Source organism: Lichenostomus cassidix, chromosome 20, assembly GCF_008360975.1.
Source record: "Lichenostomus cassidix isolate B80296 chromosome 20, HeHo_3.0, whole genome shotgun sequence".
NCBI lineage: Eukaryota > Metazoa > Chordata > Aves > Passeriformes > Meliphagidae > Lichenostomus > Lichenostomus cassidix.
This window is the reverse complement of record NC_139500.1, coordinates 1071271-1097809: the sequence shown is the minus strand read 5'-3', so window position 1 is coordinate 1097809 and position 26539 is coordinate 1071271. Positions and strand designations below refer to the sequence as shown.

The following is a 26539-nucleotide window of genomic DNA, read 5'->3' as shown; positions in this document are numbered from 1 at the left end:
TTCCCATTTTAATTCTCTCTCTACAAAATTGGTTTCCTTTGAGGCTGAGCATTTTCAGGAACAAGAGATCTCCAGGGAGTGTAACAGAGTTGCCTCTGAGAACTTCTGCCAGGAGTTTGCAGCAAGTCCTTCCCATGGACAAATGGAAACACAAAAGCATCAATTCCCTGGGAACTGACTGGGATGGAGGCCCATGGTGTCTGACTGCTGAGCCACTGCTCAGTGGGTCACAGAGAGAACATTCCCTGCCTTTGCTCCCACTGGGGATGGAGCTCAGCCCAATCCACATCCACTGCAGCTCAGCTGCTCTTTGCCATCTACAGCAGTTTGCATGGGAAGGTGGGATTCCTTCCTAAAACTGTATCAAATTCTATTGAAAACAGAGTTCATTTCCCCCTCCAAAGAGGCAGACTGAGAGGGCATTGCTCCCTGCCTGAGGGCTCTGCAGGCACTGGGGGGTTGTGCCAGGCAAGAGCTGCATCCCCATAGATCTGTCCCTGTGCTCCCTCCCCAAACAATTCTCCTTGGGACACATTCCCAGCAAAAGAAGAATTCTCCCCAAAGGGCAGAGGTTCTCTAGAACCTGACCCACCTCATCTTCTAACAAGAAAACAGCAAAAATTCTCCAGAGATTACATTTTTCTCCAGGGGAATGATGCAGTGATGGAGATACCCAGGACTGTAATCCCTCTCAGTGTGGGATTCCTTGAAGGGCTGAAATCCAAATAAGAGGATGCCTGGGAGGGAGAATGAAGGGGGAAGGATAGAAATAGAGGCATTAAGAAGGACAAATATTCTGCTGGTAGGCAGGCTCACGATGAAAGGGGGATTATGATTAAAGTTTAAAGAAAGTTCAAGAAGACAACTTTAAAACAAAGAGAAGAACTGCCCATGTTACAAGACTCAAAGCCAAACAGAGCTGTCCTGGCAGAGGATGCTGCATCTCCACTGGGATCCTTACATGGCAAATCCCTGCAGAATCCCAGCCCTTTGTTTGGATTTCATGTTGCTTGTCAGGGAGCACGAGTGCTCTGTACATCTTTGGGGTTTGCTCACATCTCCCGTTTATCTTAGGGAGATTCACAGTTATTTTCAAGGCCTTTTTTGGGGGAAGAACCCAGCCTGGCTTGTGTCTCCATGGCTTTGGGCACTGGCAGCACCAAGCTCCCCTCACAGGAGGATCAGGTTTGGCAGCACGTGGAGCAGCAGGCACAGGTGGATGTGTCCTGCCCAGGGACAGGGACAGAAAACATCATTCAGGGCTAAAACCTGTTCTCAGTTATGGAATGTGGTGCTGCTGTCTCTCAATCAGCTGTTCACTGCCCAGCTTTGCTGTTCCACCTTCACCAGAGCCCCATGGGTTTGGCTCAGACACAAAACACCTGGAAATATTGCCATAAAACCATCTGAAATTTGACCTCTCCAACTGTGCTGATGAACCAAACTGCTGCTGGTTTATGCTGCTTTAAACAGAAATGTTTTACTTCACCCTCTCTGTCATGGGCAGCTCTCAAGGAAGCCACTGCTCTCCCTCCATTGCAATTCCAGCACCAGGACAAGATTTGGCATGGAATTATTGGGCAGCAGTAAAAAAGCATCACTCCCAGGTCTCCACATGCGGATCAGCTACTTAACCAGTCACCTATTTTTAGCTCTGCCAGGCAATCAGGATGCTGTTCACAAAACATTTTACCTTAAAATTGCTTTCCTCAGATGACATTGTCAGGTTCTGTTCTTTTCACATTTAATGTGAAACTTCAAATAGAAGATAAAGTAGTTTATTGAAAAAGGAAGGACTGCTCTTAATGGGAGAGAAAAATGAATGCATAATAGCCTGAATTTTAGTGATTATCACTCTGAAGAGATGCTGAGATGTAATGGACATAGATGACAGGGGAGGGAAATTGGTGTAGAGTGAGGGAAGGAGCAGCACTGCCTGGCACAGGTGTTGTGAGGAGGTTTGGGAAGAAGCCTCTCCATGGCCACAACACCAAACCATGAGAGCCTCAGGGGGTTTAGGGTCATTTGTTCAGAGCCTACAGCTCCCCAGGGGCCTCCTGCCCTCAGCCCCTGGGCAGATCACAGCCTCAGACAGCTCTCACACCATTTCTGACACCAAACCAGCCACGTTCTTTCTGCCAGGCTCTCACCCTGCTGGGAGCCTTTCCCTTCTCTCCTCTCCTCTTGATCCCTCAGATCCCACACACAAAAGCACTTTCACTCTTTTCCAGTCTCTAAATGCCTTCTCCCAAACATAAGTTTTTCTCGAGCTGTCCACTCTCCCTAATCCCCCCAAGTCCTGGCACTTTCATCTTCTCAGGCTTAGGATGGATGAGACAATCTGAGCTTTCAAGAGATTTGCAGACAAGCCCTGCCCTGGTCCCTGGGGTGTTTATGTAAACCCAGAGAAATGGCATTTACAGCAGAGTCAGTCTGGGGTTACAGAGCATCACTGAGATAAGCCCTGGGCCTGCTGCAGAGACAGACTCATTTATGGAGATACAGGGTAAACCCCAAACAACTGAATCCCAAACGATCAGAGTCTCTCAAGGCACAGCTGAAGAATGGAGTTACATTTGTGTTACCACAAAGCAGAATGGGCACAATTAACCTTGCCAAGTGACAAGAGAATTCTTTGCTGCATCACAAATCACCTTCATCCTCAACCTGTTTTTGACTTACACACAGTCCCATCTGCAGAGGGGATTCATCTTTATCTGAAACTGTAATTGAATGCCAGTAGTTACCTTGGTGACATTTAAAAATCTATCCCTGTGCTTTGCTGTCAACACTTTATAACACAATAAAGTGCCTCATGGAACTAGTCAGAACACAGCTTGGGGAATAGTTCCTATGACAACTCTATGAATCAAGGAATGGCAGAGATCCCCAAATGTCAAATGGACAGCAGCACAGGCAGAGAAAGTCCAGGCTGAAGTCAGTGCTGCTCCTAAAGCTGTGCTGAAGTGCAGCTCCAGCCATTTCTGTAATTAAACAAAGCCTCCAGTTCTCCAGGTACTCCAGTTTTCACTGAAATTGCCAAGAACCCTGAAATTTATTATGCAATCAATCCAACTGATTTCAGCAGACCTGTGCTGGGACTGATCATCACCAGTGAGGGAGGAAGAACCACACTTCCTGTGAATATTATTTGTTGTGCTCCAGGTATTAAATACAAGTGGGAATTCAATTATTGGTCAAAATACGATTCCCATTTTGCTTATGGCAGCACATCCTTTACTTTCAGACACTGGGCTCACATTCAGCCCAACATTTCCAGTTTTGCTGCTCCTCAGGCAGGTCTGTGTCACTGGCTCTGTCCCCAGCTCCAGGGCTCCACAGAACCAGGGAGAGGAGCTTGGCAGAGGCACAGAATGCTGAGCAAAGGCCCCACTCAGGTCTCTCCTCAGGACTGCCCACCTCCACCTCTTCCTCCTGTGCTCTTTTTTGATGTAAAACAAAATCTGAGCACCAGTTTATCTGGAAAATGCTCCAAAACCCATCTGCCTGTGGCCTCCCTCCAGTCCTTCCACCCTGGGAAAGCTGTGCATGTCTCCTGCACTGTCCCAGATCTACACTCCAAAGTCCTCAACCATTTCCAGGAGACAAAATCCAGCTTGGCATGCCCTGAAGATAAGGCTGAGCTTTTCAGCTGCTCTGGCATTATCAGCAGAAGAGTGCATTAGAAACCCAGGTTATTCCTTTTATTAAAGAGCATTTTCTACTCACACAAAAGTGATGGATCCTGCTAAGCACACTCAGGTGGAGATATGGAAAGTAAAAAGGGCACATCTCAATCAGAAAATGCAACAAAAACTGTGCTTTTTTTGGTGCTCCCTAATGATGTGAGAAGTTTCACCACATTTTCATTGGAATTTCAAACAGAGGGAACAAAACATGAGCAAACTGATAATAAAAACATGCCTGAGAAGGACAAACTAGGTAAACGAAGAGATTATAATCTTGCCCTTCAGTAAAGTTCTTTTCACCTTAAACCCCCTCAGTGTGGAGATAATCTTGCCACTGGAGACCACAAAAGAAAAGTTATTTGCATACAGAATAGGCTCGCAGAAAATTAAACTGCTGTGCAAAACTAGAGCTTATTATGCAAGAAATGCGATAAGCTAAAACATACAAAAAATCCTCTTCAAGATCTGAGCAACATGAGCTAAAAATACCTCTATTGCATGTCATTTACAAATTCAAAGGGTTGTTTAGGCTGTGTTTAGATTGTGATCAAACAACACTCAATGATTTTTTTTCCACTTATGATTAAAGATAGTGCTGGATTTTAGGAGTTCTGATTGCTTTCCTCACTTCGTTTTTAGCGCTATTTTTAATTTGCACTTGATGTTCCCTGCGCCCTTCCTGAACACAAAAAGGGAGAGAACCAAATCTGCTCCTGTTCTTCCTGAAAGGACAGGAGGGATGGCCCAGAATGCTGATTTCCACACCAGGGCAGAGCAATGGCACTCCTGTTAAATGGCACAGATGTCTTGTGCCAAAAGGGTTTCTGCATCCCAAACTTCCCAAAACTCCAGGTGTTCAGTGCTGCAGTGGTGTCACACCACAGGGTGGCATTGTCCCCTGCAGTGGCCCAGCCCAGGGCAGGTGTCCTGGGCTGCACATTGGAAATGCTGTGCAGGTGCATTAAGAGTCTCAGCATAACTTTCCAAACTTTTCATTCTTTACAACTGCAAAGAAGAGAGCTCAGTGCCGTGATGAAAAATTCTTGAACATAAATTACCATCATTTTTCTGTTACATAACATGATTTATCCAAAGCATGCACTGGGCTCATTCCAGTTTCCACTGAAGTCAATAGAATTATAAGTGTTCAGCACCTCTGAGAAACCAGGACATGCTTATTCATGGGTATAATTTATGGTACCCAAATTAGAGCATTCTGTCCTTAAATTCCCAGTGCAGAGCTCCTTCCCCTTCTCTAAGGACATTAATGGAGCAACACTGAAATTGCCCCCCAGATCTTCAGTGGAATGCCCAGGACTGCTCCAGCTTTAAACAAGACACCACAAACCTCTGAACTCCTGACTCTGGACATTTCTGCTGCCCATCCACAAGACCAAGTTGGCTCCAACCAATATCTTTCTCTACCTGAGGTGTCAAGAGGGAAAAACTGCCAGAGATGCTCCAATACACTCCAAGTTATGCACAAAGAGCAGCCATCCTCTGGTAAGGACATCGTGAAAGCCAAACCAGAAAGCAAATGAGGAGAAAATCTACTTTACTGGAAGCTCTGCTCATCCTCATGGCCATTTTCTCAAGGAAACACTATTTACCAACCCCTCTTTCCGTGTTTTTTGCACAGAGCTTTCTTTCCTCCTGGATGTGCTCACAGAGCCTTCATTCATTCCTTCTGGATGTGTTCACAGCTTTGGTTGATCAAGGCTGGCAGGAAAAATCCAGTCACAGATTTTTCGTTTCTCCAGAGCACAGCAAACATGGAAATCAAAGCACAGCTCAGCCTTGCTCAAAGCCCCTGGGATGTGTCCTGAGGCCCTGAATTGAGGGGAATGCTCATCCCTGTGGGTGATGAACCACCAGGGCTGTGGAGAACCAGCCCGGGGTTATCTCAGGATGCTGAGGGGTTTGGGATCACTGCCAACCCAGGTGTCCCAAACCTGCACCTCCTCCTGCCATCCCAGGAGGCTGGCATGACCTTTCCCCACACCTGTAGGACAGGGAGGAAGCATTCTGTCCAATACTGCCCTGTTCTTCTCCACAGCTCCCTGGGCTTCTTCCTCCCAAGGAAGCACCCAGACGGTGGGAAAAGTCCCCTGGGCTCTGCTCAGCAGCACCTGAAGCAACCAAAAAGTCCTTTTCCCCTCTGCACTGCTGAGCAAAGCTGCCCAGGCTGTGCAGAGCAGAGGCAGCAGGGCAGCCCTGGCATCACCCCTGAGCGTGGGGAGAGAGCAGTGCAGCTCCTGGGCTGGGAACACACCCGAGCCAGTGGGAAGATGATATTTTCTTACACCAAATGAACAGATCTTGTTTTCCTGCAGTCCCCTGGGCCCCACAGGGAGGATGGGCAGATGGATCCCGCCAATCACTCCGTGCCACAGTTGCACCACACAAATGTGCTTGAAGGAAAACTCCTGCAGCACCAAGAGCGAGGCTATTATAGGAGTCCAGAAACAACAGCTTGTGTGTTCACATGTCTATTCCGAGTTTCAGATTTCTTCAGAAAACAGGAGGCCAATCGAATCCTTTTGACTCTGAATCCCTCAGAGGAAGGCTGCCTCACTGCCTGTCAGGCTGACAAGGAGACACAGACCTTGTCCCCTCAGCTCTGCTGCAAGCCACACTCATGCCAGGTCCACTCCACGTCCCCAAGCCCTGAAAGTCTAAAGGACTTTGCAAGAGATCTCTTTGCAGGTGATCAGACAGCATGAAATTCAGAGATTAAATGGAGCTGGCACATACTGTGGAAGAGATAAAAACCCAGAAACAGCCCCGAGTTTTGCAATTGCAGCATTTAAGTTAAAAATACCAGGCTGGTGGAATTATATAAACTCAAGTTTTGTACAAGCTCCTAAACATAACAGTCCAAAATGGCCTAAACCTCACCTGAAAACAATCCTTCTAGAACCCCTCATTTCTTCCCTTCATTCAAGAATATCAGATAATCTGAGACTTTGTGGACAAAGACACTCAGCAGCCTGTGGTGAGAAGGTACCAATCTTCAGAAGGGGCATTGCTTAAAAACCAGCCTTTCTGGAACAGTTTCTTTATTCTTTCCTTCATATCTTCCAGCACTGGGCCCACTGAAGCTACCTTTGCCACCTGCCTTCCCCAGCCCCATGATGGAAAAAACACATCCTTGCTCCAAAGGTCCATTTAAAGGATCCATTTTCCTTTGGAAATTCTGTTCAGCCAACAATCGAGTTTACAAGGTCCCTCCACCCTCAAGGCAAATGAAGAGTTAAATAAAGAGGATTTATCCCAGCACAGTGCAGCCCATTTCCAGAGCAGTCAGCACATCCAGGCCATTCCCAGGGGATATTCTGTCCCTGGGAGGCAATAGAGACCTGCAGAGCTTCCCTTTGCACCTCATTTCCACCTGTGCACAGCCACAGCCCTGCACTCCTGTGCCATCTCCACATTTACACCTCCTGGAAAACAATGCACATTATCTGCTTTATCCACCACTATTCCAGGAACAGCTTCCCCCTCCAGCCCAGCAACATATGGCCTTTCAGCATCTTCCCAGAGGGAAGCCTCTAGGCTAGAAATTGGATGACAAAACTGAAAAAAAGTTGAGGAGTTTCTCAACCAAACTTGTTTCCTAGAAGACTTCAGCCTGAACTGAAAAGTACAATTAGCAGAATTTAAAAGATTTTTCACCTCTCAGCTAATCCAGGGAGAAAAGGCAATGGATTTCCTCCCACCCCACTTGTCCATGAAACCTGCAGGGGCTGAGTCCTTCTCCAAGGCCTCAACTCCCCAAATTTGGAGCTCAGTGTTGCAGTAGATTCCCATAACTACAGCTTGATGTGCTCAACCTCAACGTTGTGACAATATTGAACTTATTCCATGGAGGAGGAGTGGGAATGCTTTGTGCAGCTCAGTGATTCACCAACGCAGCACGGGGAGCACAGAAACAATGGGGAATTGTTCTTTTCCACTTGCCAAACCATTACTACAGCTTTCTCATGTGCTCAGGTAATGCAGGAATAAACCCCAGGAGACAGGAAATCCTTGCCATTAACCCCCAAGCAGCAGTGAACCTCAGCAGCTTCCCAGCAGCACAGTGCACAGCCCCAGCACAGCTGAAGAATCTTCTCCAGCTCAGCCTTAAACCCTGTACCATTTTTGAACAAGGAGGTCTCATATTTGTGAAAGAAGAGACCTGTGTATGAAATGTCAGTGGGGTGACTGATGGTTGGGTGTTACCTTGGTGACATTGAAAACACATTAAAGGTTTTTCCAGCCTAAAACACTCTATGAAGGAGCAGAGTCAAGCCTCTCTCTCAGGAAGCTGTTTCTAGAGTGTAACCTCAACAAAGCCAACCCAAACCTTCCCCCAGCTTTCAAGTCCTGCTGGCCACTGGGGTGAGTCTGAGTGGTGCAGCCCAGTAACTCAGGATAGTACTTGTGGTTTCTTTTCAATATAAAAAATTCCATCCACTGAAAACCAAAACTGACCAATTTCCCACAAAATTAAGGGTCTCAACCATTACTTCAGGTACAACTATTTCTAGAGTTCATCACATCCTGCATAAAACAACAATTCTGTTGCCTTCACTGCTGCTCAGCCTGGGGGCAGGCAAGGCCAGCAGAGGGTTTGAGGGAAGACAGGCAGATCCTGTCCCTCTCCAGCTCTGTCACCCTGAGTACAATGATCTGTTTATTGAGCCCAACACACGTGTGGGTGGTTTAACTCACAAAAACTAATATTAGGTATCATGTGTTACAAAGTAAACTTTTCACAGGGAAGATGTTTCTATAGTAACTAATGTTTTTCGAGCAACACATTTCACATCAGGGTTGCCTTGGGAACAGAACTATAGAGATGTGTTCAGCAAATAAGTTGTCAATAGCTTTTCCCCCAGCGCCCTGCAGTCTCCCCCTGTCAGCCCCAGGGTGAGCACAGCACTCTGCATCTGCCTTGGGAGACTCCAGTTGTTTTGGGAGTGGGAAATCTTCCCTGCCATGTGGAGCATCATTTCCCCCATACAGCTTCATGGCCACATGTTTCAGAGCAAGTGAAATGCTCAGTTCTGGATCAGGTTAGAAATCCAGACAGCTCCAAGCTGTTGGACAGGAGAGTCTCAGTGAAACACCTTCCTCTGCAGAACAGTGAAATTCCCCTGCTGGGAACACTGAGCAGTGAAACCTCAGAGAGACCTCGGGGTGTTGCTGGGACGTGTCAAAGGGACGTCAGCTCGTGCCAGGAAGAATGAATCTCCCTGGCTTTGAGCATATATTTAGGCTGAAGCATTCCCAAGGGTAACATACAGACTCCCACTCACCTCCAAGGAAAGCCTGCAAAAAGATCACAGCTCTAATCTGGCATTTACATAGTAGCTGGGATTTTAATTACTATTTGTTCAGCACCTCACCATTCATTCAGCACAGCCATTTGTACACCTTCAGGACCAGCACTGCTCCTGACCTTTGCTTTCCCTTCTTTCCCACTCTTCCATTTCTCACTTCCCTTCGCTGAAGTGGTTTTCCCTCACAGCTCCCTCAGCCCCTAAACCCTGAACCCACCAAGTAGTTGATGCTAAAATTCATTTACATCAGCAGCCCTTGCAGGCTGCTCTCTGCCTTGCCTTCTCCTTGGAAGAACCTTTGCTCCTCCAGACAACTTTTGGCATCTCGTTGTCTCAAACATGAGAAAACCAAACCTCCATCCAGAGATACCCCTGAAACAGAAGCAGCTGTAAGTAACTCTTGCACCAGCATCAATCAGCTCCAAATTTATCAGTAAAATAAATCAGTGTTTCACAGCTCTGTCCTCTCCCAGGACTGCCCTTCAGGTGGAACAGCTTGGAGCATTTTATCTGGGAGGAAAAGGAACAATTTACTGAAGTGCCATTATGTCTAGGTTCCAACTCAAAACCAGCTTTAAAAAAAAGCCAAAACACACACAATGCAGAAACTTAAAGAGTGTGACTGAAATTTCCCTGCTGGTTCCCTCCCAGTGGTGGCTCTGATGCTCAAAGGGCAGCTGCTCAGGCACTGCACAATTCCTGTTTCCACAAGCACTTCCCATGCTGGTTGATATTCCCAGCACATTCCCTGTGCTCAGGATGTTGAGATGCAGAGCTTGGTGCTGCCACATGGCATCTGCACTCAACCCAGGAGAAAATAAGTGTCAGAGCATTCTAGAGGTCCAGTGCAAATTGATTTGGTGTCCCTGGTAGAAGAGTCATTCCTGCTCCATCCTTTAGAGTGATCTACATGAAAATATCACACTGGGGTATGTGGTAAAATCTGTTTCTTCAAGCTCATCCTCCAACCTGCAGCAGCACTGGGTGGAGTATTTTAAATTATTTCATATTTCTGTAACCATGCAATGGCATAACACTGAATATGACACCCTCCCTATTTCACACTCTGCCCCCTCCTACCTGCTACGAACAGAAGGAGCAGCAGTACAGCTCCTGGTGCCTCATTCTGAGGTGTTACAACAAGACAGACCAGATTCAAACGTCTTTAAGGAATAATTTTCAGGAGCAGAGTGATAGTGTCCTTGTTCCCACTAAAGGCTCAACAGGAGAACCTAAACCAAAGAAATAAAATGTACCTGGGATTGCCCATAACTGGGGTTTTGAAGGAGACATGTATCAGGCACGAGGGTAAGGGAATATCAGCTTTGAAAAATACCACCAGATTGCAAACTAGCATTATATGGACCTGGGCAACTGGGACAGTGACCTTAAAACTCCTCTGCTGACAGATTGTGAGTTACAGTGAATTTTACTAATTCATATATACAGGTCTTGCTCAGCCTGGCCTCTGTTTGCTTGCAAAGCCTTAGGCTGGAATCTGCTCAAGCCACGAGCTGCTTGCACATGCCCAGGAAATGCTAAATATAAAGTGGACAACCTGCAGACAATTCATTTTAATGAACTTTTTAGGTCAAAGTCCAAGTCTTCCTTTGCACCTAAACAGCACCAATAGACAGTGAACACCATGCCAGGCACAAATCTCAGAGCACTACTGCAACTCAAACAGCAACTCCAAACTGAAGTCTCACTCAATCCAAAATGTTCTAAATCTATAGCGTTCATGAACCAATTAATATCCTCACTAATTCAGTTCTCAGATACAAGGTTTAAAATCCACATCCAGTCCATTTAGATCCAGCATTGCATCCACAGATTTCAGCTGCTCTGAGGTTTGGTTGTCACAGGGGAAGGTGTCAGGCAGGTCCTGTGCCCACGTTTCTTTGGAGGACAGGCTGATCCTACTTTTAGATCTCTTTATTCAAGAAAGTCACCAGTAAATTTCCAAACATTTCCAAATTCTTCACAACCTCTACCCCAAGCAGTTCCACCTGCAGCAGTCCCTCCTTAGGGTTGCCAGCAGTGCCTCAAACTGAGCTGCCATTCCCATGGTCTGGGCTTGGCTGGAAGGAAAACAAGCCCTGGAGACAAACCCTTTCTCCTCCTGCTGGAAATGTGGAGCACCAGGCTCTCACCCTTCACAGACACATCCAGCTCCCTGCTTGTGCTCACACAGATCCCCATGGCCAGACCACTCCAATTAGCCCCTCTTCCCATCCATCAGGTCACCCTAATAACACCAGAGTTGAGAGTCACCCCGGGCTGATGGAGGGTTTGGTGTGGGGTTGTGTTTCCCAGGTTGGCAGCTCTGAGCTGTCACTGATTTGCTGTGCTCATTAAATCAGGAAATGTGATGAGGTCATTAGAGCTCTGCTTAACTAGGCAGCAACCAGGGCCTTGTAGAAACTCCTTTAAAAGCCCTTGGGAAGAGTGGAGTTTGGTACTGGGCAGGACTATTTCCCCATGAAAAGAGAAGCAGTAATGAACAGAGACAAAAATAATCCAACCTCTCAAAAGCACAGCAGTGCTTCAGAAGGAGCTCCTTCACTGCACCCCAGTGCAGCTGCTGCTCACAAGTGGCCACAAGCAATTCTCGTAACAAAATTAGCTTTTCCAAATGGCAAAACCAGAAGGTGACAAACTGTGACCTGTTCCCAGGCTTGTACACTAACAAAACCTCCTGTGCACGTTTTTTAGAAGTTATTATTAGGAAAGCTTTAAGCACATAGACTGGAAAATAGTTACATTCTTAATATGGATGAAAACTCCTACCCTGAAGTCCAATCACACAAACAAATAGAAAAACAAAACAGGTGACATTTCCCATTAACAATCTCCACTGGTAATTTTTGTAACTCTTGAGAAGCGAACTAGTAAAAGATATCAAGCCTGTTTTGTTAAGATGCTGAATAAATTGGGTGTCTGTTAAGCCCTGATTGCTTCTTAAATATTTGGCTAGACATTAATTTCTTGAAAAAAGGAGGTTTAAGGACTTTTCAGTCTGATCCTGTGAGACCTGAATACAAAGCCCATCTTGTAAAATACCACCCTGCTTGTGTGGAGTCTCACAAAATCAGCTTAATTACTGAAATTGGACTGAACTCACTGTGCTGCTAGGCTCAGAATCCAAATATGAAATGTTCATTCAGAGTCAGGCATCTCAGATTGTTCTGGACACTTTCCCCCCCACTTTTATTTTTTTAATTCCAGCAAATACTGTGGCATTGTTTCCCCTACACCTGGATCATTCCAGTGATCAGAGGCCACCTGGATCTCCAGATCAATTCTCCCTCCCCACCTGCAGGTGTGTGAGCACCAAGCACACCCTGCACAGGTTTTGTCTCAGGAAAACTGATTATCCCCAGCTCTGCTGCTGCCTTTTTCCATGGTCATTTTGCCCCAGCAGGCACAGGAGCTTTGGGAACACCTTGGCATGGCTGATGCTCAGGATGTGAACAAACAGGGGAAGCAAAGCTCTGATGGAAGACAATTTCACTCTCTTGCAAAGAGAAAAGCAGAACAGCTCTTCACAAACTCCAACAGACCATCCAGCATCTCACCATAGCAGGAGCTGATCTGGCACCAGGACTGCCTGACCAACTCCCCATTTCACCTCTGTGACTCTCTGCAGCTCTTCCTCCAAGTCAGAAAGGCTCCAAAGGGTTTCCAACCCCCAAACCCTGCTGCAAGCATGCTGTTGCCATCACAAGAGCTATAAATAAATCTCAAATCACCAAAACTCTCATGTCAGTATAATTTCAGATAAGCTTGGACAGAAAAGATCAGCCTCTCTGGGGTTGCATGCTTGGTTCTAATAGCATTGACTGCCTGGTAACAAGATGAAGAGCTCTTATAAAAAGAGACAAGCAGCGAGAAATTGTATTATGTACTAATACCCCCCTTATTGACAGCACTTATCTGCAGGACTGAGGTCTGCACGGAGAAAGAGAGTTAAAAGCTCTGTTATCATCAACAATAGCTCAGCCTCCTGCACCAGAGGGATTCACAGAGGGTTTCTGCCTCCACTGAAGCCAATAACAACATTAACTCCACTGGAACCAAACTCCAGCTGCACAAGAACTGCAGTTTTACCTGTAACACGTTTGCACAGGAATAAACCAGCAGAGCTTTGGAAGGAAAGCTTTTCCTGTGCTGCAGCCCTGAGCTCACGTATCACCAACACTCCCCACAGAGCAGCTGCACCACCAAAGTCCTTCCTTTGCAGCAGCAAAAACCTGCAAAGCCTCTCTCTGTCCTCAGGGACCAAGGTTATGCAACAGGAGACAGTTTGGCAGCACGAGAAAAAGCAGCAGTTCAGACTTGAATTTTAAACCCCCTTACCTGCACTGTGATGTCCTCATTCAGTCTCCCAGCCTCACCAGCAGTTTCAGTCTGATCTATTCAGTCTCTTCTTATGTGAGGAACTAAAAATTGATGGCTGAATGTTCTCCATCCCAGGCATTCCGAGTTCCGAGGCTTGGCCTGAATGTTAAGTGTTACTGGAGTTTTAAAAAATATAAAATAAAAACCCAGTAAAGTGAGACCAACACATGGTGTGGAAGAAAGTAGCACTAGGACTTTTTCTGGGAGCCAAGAGTGAAAAGCAGGCAGAGCAGCTGCCCCACACACCCAATTATTGCTTTCAGCTGGGGAGGAATGTCAGTTAAACACCCCTGAACAGCCACAGGTGTTACCAATGAGGGCAGAAGCAAAACGCTGATTTTCAAAGAGAAATTCACATGTTCTTCTGAAAAGCAAAACAACTTTAAGTCCTTTTTATAAGGAATATATTTAACTAGCCCCCAAATTAACCTGAGGATTGTTGAGACAGCCCTGCTGCTGGGAGTTCATGCAGCAATATCCTGCTCTCTTCTAGAATTCGTTTTTAAAGGTCTAAAGTAAAATCTAAGAGACTCCTATCACAAAAATCCCCTTTCAAATTCCTGCTTAAATCAGCTGCATATGCTTTGGATTGGGTGTGTTATCCTCCCCCTTTTTCTCAGGGTGAAGAACATTTTCATATCAAGTTTTCCCCAGGGTTGTCCTGCAAGGACTTGAACACCCAGCCCTGCTTCTTCTCATCCCCTCCCAGCAGGCACTGGGACTGCTGCCTTCAGGGAAGGTGATGTACAGGGGATATTGAACATTTAAAACCACTTGCTTTTGTTTCCCAGTGCTCTACAAGCAGCAGCCATGCTGTGGAGTTACCAAAACGTTGTTACAAGATCCATTTTTCAGCATTCCCAGGGAGGCAGAGAACCTCTGCACTTGGCAGAAACCCCATTTAACCTTAACCATCAGCACTGTCATCACAGAGCACCTTTCATTGTCCCCTGCTGCAAGGCTTTGAGGTGCATCAGCTCATTAGCACAGAAGATCAAAACTTCATTTACAGGACAAATATCCTAATCAAGAAATTAATTCAACAGACCCGTTGATTTCAAATGTGAATGGTGATGATCGTTTCAGTGTTAGAAAACCCTCTGAATCCAGTAATTAAACTCTGTTCCACCAGACACAGTCAGGCCATGACATGGCTGGCAACCCATGAACGCAGGAATACAACATTTTTTGTCTTTTTTCTTCCACAAATCCCACAAACTGTGACTCCCCACTAACCCATTTAACTTCTTTAAACAAGAGGATATATAGTAAACCAGGAAGATAGAAGAAATAAACCAGTGAGGTTTTACAGTTTAGAAAACATCATTAAAATAAAACAACTCCTTTTGGAGAAACACTAGATATACACACAGCTCTTTTGTATAATCAGTTGTTTGACAGCATTCTTAAACTAAGTGGGATTGCTAAAAGCAACACTGAAATTAAAGAGCAAATATATGGGACTGAAGTAGATTTCGTGACACCACCAGGGAAGAAAAACTAGAGATGTTGGTCAGAATGGCAGGGTTTTGTTTAAGAACATATGTACTGCTTTGTAGCTGGGAGAAGAAAAATTGATTTTCCAGACACTGCTATAAAACATGCCAAGAAGCAAGAGCAAACCAAAGAAAACAGCAGTTGCAACTGGGTAATAAAGCATCCTGAATTTTCCATGTATGCCCATGAACTGCAGGAGAAAATCACCCTGTGCTCAACTTTGCTCCCTCTGTCACAGGTCAAAGGACAAGAAACATGAGTAGAAGGCAGGATTTGGTATCAGAGCCCCTGGGCACAGAGTTATCAGCAGAGAGGAGCTGAAGAGCAGCCTGGGAGGAGCATCCTGTGCCTTGCTCAGCCCTGAGCAGTAGCATTCCCCAGGAGCTCAGGGCTGTGGTGTTTCCCAGGCTGGGGGTATTTTTTATCTGGATTTTCCAACCATATTCCTGGTGTGACATCATGCCTTGATGAGGTACAAGAGCTCAGAATGAAGAAAGTCCTGTGTATTTTCATTAACCCACAGCCACCAGTGCTCTCAATGTAAACCTGCCAGTCACCCACGAGGTAAAGATTTCCAACATACCTGATGAATGCAGGAGTATAAATTCCATTTCAGAGGTGACTTTGGTACATTCAGTTAGCATTTTGAAGGTGTTAGGCCCTGGAAGATGCAGACAGGCACAAACTGGAATTTTCTATAATATCTACCAATTCCATTATATACAAAATTACATTCAAGTAATTACCCTAATGTTTAGAGGAAAGCTGACTGGAGCTACTCTTGTTCTATTCTCCAAATCTGACTTTCAGAATGGCTGACAAACTATTCCTAATTTTGATGCTGGCCAAAAATGTGGCACATAATTTAACACTGATTGGATTTTCATTATTAAAGCACACACACAATTTCAGGAAAAGCTGGAAAAACCAAACTAAGATGGAAAAAGACTTGATGAACATCTCCAGCCCTCATCAGTGATGGGAGGAAAGCTCAGTGAGAGCTGCACAGGGTGGAGGGAGATGCAGAAGGAAAGACTAAACTCAGACTAAATCAATAATTCAGCTGAAATGATTACAGTATTAGCCCAATTAATAATTCACAGGTGCCTACAAAAATATTCAGCACATTTTTGTCAGTGCCTCTGACAGGCAAACCACTCCCACGGGGAACACTCACACCTGATTGCCAAGGTGGAAATGCCCCACTTCCTCCAGGATCACAGAATTAAAATGTGGAGCAAATTCTCCTCCCTGGGGAGCACTTGATGCCTTTCAATATTCCAGTTTTATATTCATTATGAATCCTTTCCAGATCATTTCTCAAGCTAATAGCTCCCCAATTACACATAGCCTTAGTCACTCCTGAGAGCAGTGAGAGCTCAGCACAGGAGAGCCCTGGGCACATCCACTTCCTCACAGAAACACCTTCAGTGACTCTGTCACCTGGGCTCTTTCATTGCTGTACAAGTGATCTCAAGCAAAAAGCAAAGAAGAGGAGGAAATTTTTGCTGCTGATATATGATACCTGTTGAGCACAAACACCTGAAACTGGGGGCTTTTCCTGGCACTTATCTGTCCTCTGGAGTGGTGCCTGGTGCACAAAGGGCACCAGAAATACACTCTCTATTTTCATCTCAGGTGAAATGGGAATGTAGCACATCAAACCACTTCTGGCTGGGTTATTTAGCAGCCACGTCAAACAGGAGCTGTTAAATGAAGTGTCTCACTGAGAACACCAATGTGTGATGGCTAAAAAGAGATAAATCACTTTTGCCACATCACACCATTATCACAAGTGGTCCTGTTTATTGGCCAGGTCTTCATCATCCTCCATAAAACCACACAGCAGAACATGAGCCAGTCCTGCTCTGGGCACACAAACCTGGGAAATACACCACAAAGAGCCCTTTATTTATTTACTTTTATTTTCACCAATGCACAGTCAGAATAAGACAGAACCATGGTACCTCAGCTGTGGTTTATGCAGCCTTTGCAGAAATACAGAGGTGCAGTGCAATGTAGGTTTGTTGTTTGAGACCTACTGATGCTGCCAGGCTATAAATAGGATAAAACAGAACTCACTGAATGATTTCTGGAAACCTACTTCAAAATTTGAATCATGTTTGTTTTATTTTCAGTTTACATCCCTAAATAAACAAAGGTTGCACAGAATGTGTGTAATCTGCAGCTGTGCCTAAATCAGCCTTCTTCATTTGCATCTTTTCCTTTCAACTTCTGAGGTATATTTTTAGACAGAGGAAAAAAATAAACGTTACTTTCATTCTCCTTAAGCCCATTTTTGTACTTTTCCGTGACAAATTATTCTTTTAATTTGGAGTCTGGGAAAGAGACTGAAAAGCTTTTTTTTCTAAAGGCTGAAACCTCATTGTCAAAGTAAAATGAAATCACCCAGTTCCACAAATCTCGAGTTTTTTGTGAGTATCAACCTCTAAAGAAATCGTGGTGGAGCTGTTGTTCAGAGCCCGTGCAGCAGGTAGTGATGGTAACGAGCCTGACAATGCCAGAGCCAAGCAGAGATAATTTAGCACACATCTCTTTCTATTCTTGCTGTTTGAAATGGCCTGGTCTCTATAGCAGCACTGCTGTGGATAAATATTGCCTTTGTTTCCTTTCCTTCTGTGGTAAATTTACTTTTTCCTCTTTAGATAGCAACTCTCATCCTAGACTCTGCCTGCCATGTGGGCCAAATTCACCCTGGAGTGAATCCTTCATCTCACAAGGAGTTGAGTCAGGAAAGCAGTGGATTAAGAAACATTTAAGCTGACCTAAATCCATTATCATTATCTTTAATCAGAAAGTGTTACAGGCATAAGAAAAACAAAACCTATGGGCCAGGAAGATCAGAATCGACTCCAGATGTTCTGAAGTTGGGGAGAATGTGGTCCAACATTCATTCCTCCAAGTGTTTGTAATTCCCCTGCCTTAGCCCTAAGGTGGGAGGCAACATTTTGCAGAATTTGGGCCTTATGATACTGTGCAGCACAGCTGGAGCTCCTCCTGCCCCCAGAAATCACATTTTCCAGAGCAGCTTTTGCCATTATGGCCAATGGCTGGGATTGGCATGACGACCCTGTTCCATATCTAACCCAGAGAAGTTCAGGAGAGGACCCAACATCCAAGGAATGTTGCCTAGGAGAAACAGCTCTGCCCATGGGAAGCCCTCAGTGCCTGGGAATGCTGCTAAGGACCAGGGAATTGTGCTTTGCCCACTCTCTCCTGGGCCAGCAGCAGCAGGGAGACCCCTGGAGCTGCCTGGCCATGGATTTGCTCAGCTCCAAACTCCAGGTGGTGTTTCCTGTCTCCTCCATGGATCATTCCTCTGGCGTCCTGCCGCCTTTGTCATCACTGATTGTAATTTCAGCTTGATGAAAAACTTGTTCTGAGTCATGGCAGGGAGTAACTGCATCATTCTGGAGGTTTCATTTATACCTGCCAAACTTCAGGCTCCCAGAGCACTGAGAAAGGACTCAGTGACAGAGACAAACAAATCACCCCTGCTGGAAACTTCAGATGTGCCAGGATGTCTTAGTTTTATTATGTAAAAATGTAAACAGTAAGATTATTCTATATTCAAGAGGCATGCAGGTAACTCTGGGACTGATGTGGTGAAATGAGCTCAATTCACTGGAAGGGGTTTTCAGGAGGCATCAGAATTGGTTAAAAATGCAATAAACTGCTCAGGGCAGCACACTGGGAAGCTGGGCAAGAGGACAGCAGCAAGAATTCCACCATTCACAGGAAATACAGCACAGCTTCCTCTGGGACATCAGCAGGAGCTGGAATTAGCCAGGCAGCATGGGAAAAAAATGGCAAAATTTTCCTGCCCAAAGTAGCAAGAACTAGCATTCCTGGTAGAATGCTGCAAGATTTTAGCATCACTGGAGGATTCATCTCAAAGCCTGGGGGCAACAGAGCAGGTGGGAATGGGTTATGGGATGAGAAAGGAAGGAATTCTGCTTTTCCAGCAAGGACTGGACACTCCTCAGCCTAGGGCTGCAACTGCACATGCAGATCAAACCACTGCATCAGCTCTTAAGGAATAACTTGCTCACAGCAGGACACAGAAGCATTTTCCAGGAATTAGAAAAGTTATCCATTTACTCAGAACGAAGTCATACTCTGAGTGCAGCAAATAATTACTCCTGCCCACAATGCAGCATCAGGGAAGTTTCTACCAAGTCATTATGTGATGGCTTTCAGAGAGAGCTAATTGGATGTGTCTCCAGGTCACCAGCTAAGCAGTGCTACTTCCAGCTAGAGAGGAGAAGACCAACTGTAATTTCTGTAATTAAAACTGCAATCAGTGTGTGCTCAACCCCCTCCTAACAGCCCAGCACAGTGAGCTGTGCAATTGCACCACCACAATTCCATCTGCAAGCCAAACTCCAGGGCAGGGTGGCACTGTCTCCATCCAGCTCAGCCTGGCTCATTCCTGGGGGCAGAAAGCCATGTCCCTGTCCATATCCCTGTCCCTGTCCGTGTCCATGTCCATGTCCCTGTCCGTGTCCCTGTCCCTGTCCCTGTCCCTGTCCCTGTCCTGCCAAGCTCCCAGCACAGACACCACCATCCACCCAGCCATGTTCCCAGGGCAGAGCACACAGGGCAGGAGGGGAAGAGGATCTTGGCTGGGCAAAGGAAAGGTCTCAGGATGTCACTGCAGACCCCAGTGGAACACTGATGATTTATTAATTAAACAGATCCCCATTAGCCAGAGCAGCCTCCACTGAGTGGCCCTGGAGTGTTCTGAGCTCCACAGTGCAAACACAACTGGCTCCTCCTGGCCTCTGAGCACAGCTCTGCTCCAGAAAGGGTTATGGCACAAAAAACCCTAATACTGCCCTAGAAGTGCTTGTCTTCACATAAACACAGAAACTGGATTTATACTAGAGCCTGAAAGAGAACGGGACCCAACCAGTCCATCAGCTCTGGGTCTTCAGAAAGCCATGGACACCCTGTAACTTTGTTCTTGTGTTTTTCTTGGCAGGTGAGCTTAACAAAATGCCAGAGATGAGAAATAACAAACCTAAGCTTCCCTTCGCTGGAGATAATCAGCCTCACAGTCTCACCTCCACTGTATTTCAAAAGAAAGCAGCTCTGGAAAGTGACTCTTCACATGCTGCTTGTCTTGCCAGGACTGCAGAATTCTTACAGAAATGCCAGTGCAGCCTGAGCTGATTTATTCCTTTTCCTCTTGGTTATGTCTGTAGTGGTGGAGAGAGATTTTGGACAATGCTAACATGACAGCTCCGATTTTCTGAGGTACCAATGACTGCAAAACCATCAACCAAGAGGAACAAGACAAAAACAAATGCAACCCCTAAGCATATCCATAAAAACAAATGCCTGAATTAATTATTAAAGTAATTTTATACACTCTACACTACAAATTGCAGAACTACCTAAGTGACTCCCAAATATCCCCAGCAAAGCACTTCTGAAAATCCCACGCTGCAATTATGTTGTGTTGTGCATCTCCTGGCCATGAAACACTTTCCACGGGAGGACAGTTAAGTCACTTACTGAAAGACAGGAGATGCTATCTCTCCCCCACACGCTGTGCTGGTGCTCCAGTGCCCATTTGCCAATTAAACTGGCCCAGTTTATCTGCCTGTCTGACAGGAAAAGAGTAACGGCCAAGAACTCATTAATATCTTTTTATCAGTGCACTGCTAAGCTAAGATTTGATCAGCAAAGCAATCAGACCTTGTTATAGCTATGACATTGCATTGCAGAGATTATCTAGAGACTGCAAATATGGAGATTTTTCTTATATTTGTATAAAATAAAAGAAAGCTTTACCTTTTGTAGTCCTAGAATGCCTGCAGATACAGGGGAATAAAATGACCTTAGAGTGTATTTGTTCCTGCAGAGGAACCATCCATTTGTGAGTTATTTCAACAGATTTGTCAAGACAGTGCTGGTTTCAGTATTTTATGAGAGAAACAGCAAACGCTGACATTGTTCTTCAATTCCCAACAGCCACGAGATCCAACAGAGAGCTCAGTTGTTCAGTGCTCCCCCCAGCTCCCCTCCTTTGCCAGATTAAACACACAAGTGGCAAAAAGCACAGATTTATTGGGCTCATGCTGGAAAATTACTCTTCTTTATTTGTTTTGTGGCAGCCTCCAGGAGGTACAGCAGCAGAGCCCATCCTCACTTCATGAGGACAAACAGAATTCACAGTGCTAATTAAACCACAATTTGCTCAAATCTGAGCCAAGAAAGATGCCAAGTCAGAACGAACTGTGATCGTCTGTGAAGTTCCCTTCTGTCCACACTGTGCCAGCAGAGGAGCAAACACTCTGAATGCCACAAGACCAACAGCAAGAGGTACAAAAGAGTCTCAGAGTGTGCTGAGCCCTTGCCCAGGATGGAGCTGGGACTCCACGCCAGTTCTCACTGACTCCAAGGCAGTTCTGACAGGAATTTCCATGGGCAAAACAAGCAAGTTGCCATGCCCAAATTCCAAATTTGCAGCTGCAGCCTGCTGCTAGGAGGGCTCAATCAAACAGGAAATGCCAAAAAATACTATTTATTTTTAGATAAATCCATGAGCTTCAAAAGTTCAGTAAATGTGAATAACTAACCCACAGTAAGCTGCCAGTGAAAAACCTGATCTTATTCTTACGATTTCTACGAGAATTCTTTTCAGAGCAATATTTCATAAACTTAATAAGAAGGGAAAGAATCTTATTAAGCAGAAAGCTGGTCTACATTTTGTGGTAATTTTGCTGTAAGCAAGTCATACAGCTGAACAGTAATTAGGTATAATAACTGCATTATGTATGTCTTGCTTCTTGTATATGTGGTTCCATTTCTGAATTATAAGAATCACACATTGGTTTAACTTTGAATTTATTTATATTGATTTTATCACATACTAGGAAAGCTAAACCTCTCCGTGACATATCTTACTTGGCCTCTACTGCCTTTTCTTTTATTAACAGTTAATAATTTCAGCAGTTATTGAATCATAATGAGATTAAATTAATAGTCTGAATTTAGCAAAAGAGCTGTTCAGGTTCACCATAAAGCCATGAAAGTATGCAGAAGATTTATGTATTATTTTAGAAAGAAAACAGTGTTGTGGTGCTATATACTTTCAAAAAAAATACAGTAACCCACAGGGAAGTTTTAGAAGTTTCAAAAGCATTTCTATCAGAGCTAAAAGTTAATTAGTTCCTTTAAAATTTTCACTCCCAGGTTTATCTGGGATGCACACATTACAGGTTCATGTATGTGGGAGTTTCACAGAGCTGCACCTCTTCCACCAAGAAAGAACTGCTGCAAGCACTCTGCTCCATCTGAGCTATCCACAGTCCCACTGAGCCTGAGAGCTCTCCTAGGACTGACTGCACTGGTTATTCTCCAGATGATTCCCTTTCCAAAGGGAAGCTTTCCAGCAGTCAACATGTGCATTTTTTGCTGTTGAAAACGTTCTGCTTTGCAGACACAACAAACCACTGAGGGAAAATCAGCCCAGGCTGAGCAGGAATATCACTGGTGTCCCATCCACCACCTTATTTGCAGAAACACTGAGATATAAATTGTTTTAATTCTACTGTATCCCCTAGATTTTAGTAACAGCAATTACAGGAGTCATGCATGAAGGCTTTTGCCTAATACATTTTTTCCTTTATATTGTCAAAATAATTTTAAACGCTGCAACACAAAACACATTTTGGTATGAATCAAAAGTATTATGACTAAGATAATTATTTCTCATCCACTGAATGTATCACAGGTATTAAAAACTGACTGAGCTAGAAAAAGAAATGTAGTGGAAGTTGATCTCTTCTTACCTATGTTTTTGAACAGAAATAAATGACTGAAAATTGTGTGCCTGGTGACATTTGACAGCTTGAGTAATCTATCATCAGGGAACCGATAAATTTAGTTTGGAATTAAGGACCCTCTTGCCCTTGAAGTGTTTCACAGCACAGGTTCTGTTCAGGTTCTTACCTGAGGCAGATGCACTAATGAAGTATTTAGGAGCATTATCCATTCTCACTCATGAAGCTGAACAATACTGCTGCTTAAGCATGCTTGGGAAGGCATTTCTCAGATTCTTGCAAGGCTCTTTCAGTTCAGTAATCTGAAAAAAAAAAAGTGATATGTTTTTGGAAGCCTCCCAGAGCCATGATAAATAATCCACTGTTTTCCTGGTAGTTTCAATACAGCAGTTCCTGAAACTCATTTCAGCCCAAGAACCTCCCTCTCCTGTAAACACTTTCCACTGCTCTCTTTGGTACACAATATAAATTACAACCTCCAGTTGAAGTTCTGCATTTTACCAAACATTTTGGAATATAAATATTTTTAAAGGTGGTTCCTTGTTATGTGCCACAGTTACAATTGAATTCCTCAGCTGCAAAGGAATCCAAAGCAAAAAGAATCACCTACAGGCAGAAATTCTCCTGTTTATCCTTTGCTAGGGAGTTAATCACACATTCAGATTAGGCAGGAGTTATGCTAAACACACAAAATATATTCATGCAGAGGTTCCTCTCCTCACTCATGCAAAGCTGGGATTTTCCAAAGCTGGATGCAGCCTGAAGTGGAGCAGAGGCTGCACAGCCAAGATATCACTTGAGATATCACTGGGGAGGAAAAGCTGCACAGCTCAAACCAAACCCCTGCCAGGCTCTTCAGCACATCCACACCTCTCCACTTTTTTAAATTAAAGAGTTTTCTGCTCAATTGTACACCTGACTTCTTTCTGTTTTCCGGTTCATTTCCTGTTCATTTCTCAGTTTCTTTGCAGAGTAAGAGTTCCTGTTGGCTCTGGTGTCACATCCACCAAGCCCTCCTGCTCACTGTGAATTCTGTTTGTCCTCATGAAGTGAGGATGGGCTCTGCTGCTGTACCTCCTGGAGGCTGCCGCAAAACAAATAAAGAAGAGTAATTTTCCAGCATGAGCCCAATAAATCTGTGCTTTTTGCCACTTGTGTGTTCCTGCTCAGGAGGGCTCCAGCAGCCCCCAGGTGCCAGGGCAGGATCCAGAACACTTCCCCGTGGAGCTGCAGAGGGAATATGGGGGAGGTTGGCAGCACCAGGCACTGGAGTAAAATCGGAAGAGTTTGTAAATTAATTTTAGTCACATCGGGCACCTTGCAAACACAAACAGCACATCCCCAGAGCTGCAGATGGAGGAGGATGTGTTACTCCAATGCCACCAGCATGACACAGACGTGCAGGAGCTGCTGAGCAGCTCTCCTGGATGATTTGCAGCAAGGACAGACAGAAGCAGAACAGAAGAGCCTGTGCTGCCCATGCACAAACACAAAACTCCCTGAAAACTGCACAAGGAATAAAGCTGAAGAAAAGCTTTTCTCCAAATACAAATACCTGAGGAGTTGTTTAATGACTAAAGGTGAGAGTAAGATACCTAAATTTAATCCTCTCTCTGCTGCAGACGTTCAGTGATCTAATACAGGTGATTCCAGGTGGGATCCTGCTGACCAAAATTCCAAAAGATTCCCTTTGCAGTGAGTTGGGGCCTGAGTTACCCTCTGGGACAGACAGTTTATTTGTGGTGGGCAACCACGTTTGCTCAAATGCACCTCAACTGGCAATAAAAGGACCAAAAGGGGATTAAATTAATGTTTTGCCTCAGGCAGGGCAGGTGAGGAAATCTTTAGCATTCCTTGGAAAAAGACAGCAAACCCAAACACACCAGAACCTGCTCCATGTGCTCGAGGGGAGCTGCACTGAGCTCCAGCAAATGATAAACTGGTGGTTTAACTGAGTTATTTGTAATAAAACTCAGGGACAGGTTTGGAAGCTTTATCCATGGCAAGGTGCACTCCAGAGGCACTGCACGAAGAGTAATGGAGCTATTCATGAGAAAAGACAAGAGAAGCAAGCAACAAAAATGCCTGCATAGGCCATAAATCAGAAAAAAAATGTATCACTGTGCAGTGACAGGAGAATTGGGTCCACTTGCAGGAAATCTGCTCACCTTGAGAGGCCAGAGAGCCTCACTGCAGGCTGCCTGCCCTCAGAGGGAGCTGGGGATGGCAGCAGCACTGCCAACAGCAATCACCACCCACCCCAAATGGCTCAGGCTGGCACAGCCCTCGGGAGATCTCTAGTCCAGCCTCCTGCACAAGCCAGGGTTAGCTGGGAGAGCAGACTTGGCTGCTCAGGGCTCAATTAAAAAGGCTTTTGAAAGGCTCTGATCAGCTTTTTGCTGGCACTGGGAGCTGTCAGGAGTCCCCAAAGGTAGCTCTTCTCCAGGCTGCACCAGCCCAATCCCTCATCTCAGCAGGACAGGTACTCCATCCACTGACCATGGTGGTCTCTGTTGAACATACTCCAGCCTGGGGATGTTTTTCCTGCCCTGAGTGACCAAAAAGAAATGCAGTACTTAAGAAGAAAGGAATTTAGCCTCCTGATTGGCTTGGGAAGTGAGAGGTGAAAGGTGTTGTGAAGCTGAAATATCTCCTTTTGCTGGCAGCACTGCTCCTGACTGCAGAATGAAGCTGGAATTATCTTAAAAAGCCAGGGAAACTGATAGAACAGGATTTCAATGTCAACAATCAAAGGAGCAGAAGGAAAAGCAGCCACAGGCTGTAAAAGTAATGAAAGTGGGATTAAAAATTTTTTCTGCAGCACTGCCAGTTCCTCAAGGAGCACGAAGTAGTTGATTGACTCTGGGAAACCTTGGCCAGTCCTCCATGCAGAAAAACTGCAGAAAAACTGCAGAAAAACTGCTGGAGCACTCCTGGTTACCCTTGGGCAGGGATCACCTCTGGTTCCCCCAGGAATTCAGTGCTCATGAAGGATGTAGGAGAGACAGAGCTGCAGAGGGAAGAGCTCCACTCACACCAGCCACTCACACTGATGTCCACAAAGACCTTGACCTCACCTGAACCTGCCAGGCCAAAGTCCAAATGAGGTGGGGAATCCTACAGTGGGTACCAAGCAAGTTGCAGGACATTTATATTAACACTGACCATTGAGTAATAACGATTTTCAATCATTATTGCTCAAAACTGCACCTGAAAACTGCTTACTCGCAATGGAGAGTTCCACTCCTGTCTGTCTCCAGATGGAAATGAGATCCTGATCCAAACAGCACAGTCAGGGATGATTTATTAAATAGTAGAAAAACTGCATTCATCATATGGGGTGGTAATGAGTTGTTCTTTTGTGCCTCTTCCTTGAAGGGTTGCTGTAACTCGATGGGCAAGCAGAACTCACAGAAATACAGCTGGCAAGGGAAGGTTGCTGAAGTCTCCCCTGCCCCAGGCATGGTCACAAATGTTACAGCCACTCCAATATTTTCTTTAAATCTTCACTGAACAGATTTACAACCTCCTGAGATTCCAGCTACTCTCCAGCTACTCACAAGGTAATAGTTTTGCCTGGTTTGTTTTTTTCCCTGCTAGCTAAAGTAACCTCCCTAATTGCACTTCAGTAAATTGCTTTTTGTCCCATCATTTGTGGTCACAAGACAAGTGTTTACTGTCATCTTTACAAATGTGTTTATACATTGGAAGACAGTTGCCGAGTCCTTGCATTGTGTTTTCTTTTCCAGCTCAAATAATGAATTCTGCCCTTCTGCACAGCTTACATTTCTAAGCCTCTTACAGCTGTGGT

At 45.1% G+C, this 26539-nt stretch overlaps 1 long non-coding RNA gene across 4 annotated transcripts in view; it reads right to left on the bottom strand.

Annotated features, from left to right (window-relative positions):
- LOC146428515 (uncharacterized) overlaps positions 1-23745 on the bottom strand; it is a 68652-nt gene extending 44907 nt beyond the window's left edge. For 2 of the 4 annotated variants that reach the window (XR_014855941.1, XR_014855938.1), the window contains exons 1-4: positions 22898-23745; positions 20456-20547; positions 15498-15575; positions 13376-13533 (exon numbers count right to left, since the gene is read on the bottom strand). This is a non-coding gene — a long non-coding RNA (uncharacterized LOC146428515). The remainder of the gene's footprint in view (positions 1-13375; positions 13534-15497; positions 15576-20455; positions 20548-22897) is intronic. The other 2 variants (XR_014855939.1, XR_014855940.1) reach the window with 2 other exon arrangements.
- Between the last annotated feature and the right edge of the window lie 2794 nt (positions 23746-26539).